Raw genomic sequence first — 1,481 nt, forward strand, 5'->3', positions numbered from 1 at the left:
GTATAGGGTGCTTACCAGTCCAGTTTTCGGAACTGGAAATTGCTTTGGGTAAGTGAGTGATTAGTGAATGTGAAGGCCTTGGATATTACTAGATACTAGATATATTGCATAGTATTTACTTATGGTATTTACTTCACTATTTCCATGTGTTATATAGGAAGTTTTTTGGTCCTCCAAAATTTCTACGCTATATTAAAAGTATCCCCTAGCCCCCTTTAAGTATTTGGGACATATACATTTCCTAGCACACTATGGGAAACTTTAGTTGCTCTTTAAAGTCTCATGACCAAAAATATGAAGTCTGGGATTAGCGAGGGTGGAAGTTCCAACAATCCAGAAAAGAAAGATTTGAAATCCTTACATCAGAATTTCTGTGTGCACCAGAAGAAAATGATCTTCTTTCCATGCCCAGCACTGCCATGGTTTGTGCTCCCAAGAAGCATCTGAAGTCGGTAGCAACTCTAAAACATTGGATGCTGGATAAATGAACTGGTTCGTTTGCCTCTCGTTCATCCACTGGTCCCCACAGGCTGAGAGAGCATCTCACTCAGCATTTTCCTAAGAAACAGACTTAGTATGCTCTGACTGGAGAGGAAAATCTGCATGCAGCAGTTTGTTAAGATAGATGGCAAAGTCCGGACTGATATAACCCACCATTCTGGGTTAATGGATGTCTTCAGCATTGACAAGACTGGAGAGAATTTCTACCTGCTCTATGACACCAAGGGTCAGTTTGCTGTTCATCGTATCACAACTGAGAAGGCTAAGTACAAGTTGTGCAAAGCGAGAAAGATCTTTGTGGGCCCAAAAGAAATTCCTCATCTGGTGACTCATGATGCTGGTACCATCTGCTACCCTGATCCCATAATCAAGGTGAATTACACCATTCAGATTGATCTAGAGACTGGCAAGATTACTTATATCATCAAATATGATACTGGTAACCTGTAAAAGGTGACTGGAAATGCTAATCTGGGAAGAATCGGTGTTATCACCAACAGAGAAAGATATCCTGGATCTTTTGATGTGGTTCATGTAAAAGATGCCAATAGCAACAGCATTGCCACCCAGCTCTCCAACATTTTTGTTATTGACAAAGGCAAAAAACCATGGATTTCTCTTCCCCAGGGAAAAAGTATCTGCCTCACCATTGCTGAAGAGGGAGACAAGAGACTGGCAGTCAAACAGAGCAGTGGGTGAAATGTGACATGTTAAAAAGATCTTTACCTAATTAAAGATAACACAGCATGAAGAAAGATAAAAATAAATGAAAATAAAATTCTCACATCAAATTTTAGATATCTAGAAACAGACAAGTGTGGAAACGTCTGTTCTCATTGGGAGTAAAATTGTGATAAAGAAGAAAAATGCAATGAAAAGAGACATTGAAAAATATAAAACCAGCTTCTTCACTTCTGAAATCTGTTGTCATGCTAAAATGGTTTATAATCCTTTCTATTGTCACGTTAAAGAAGATAGAC

At 38.9% G+C, this 1,481-nt stretch overlaps 1 pseudogene; it reads left to right on the plus strand.

Moving 5' to 3' along the window:
- Positions 1 to 419: 419 nt before the first annotated feature.
- Positions 420 to 1,200, plus strand: LOC103259813 (annotated as a pseudogene).
- The last annotated feature ends 281 nt before the right edge of the window (positions 1,201 to 1,481 follow it).

The sequence above is a fragment of the Carlito syrichta genome, unplaced genomic scaffold, assembly GCF_000164805.1.
Source record: "Carlito syrichta isolate Samal-C Ts95f unplaced genomic scaffold, Tarsius_syrichta-2.0.1 Scaffold303024, whole genome shotgun sequence".
NCBI classification, from domain to species: domain Eukaryota; kingdom Metazoa; phylum Chordata; class Mammalia; order Primates; family Tarsiidae; genus Carlito; species Carlito syrichta.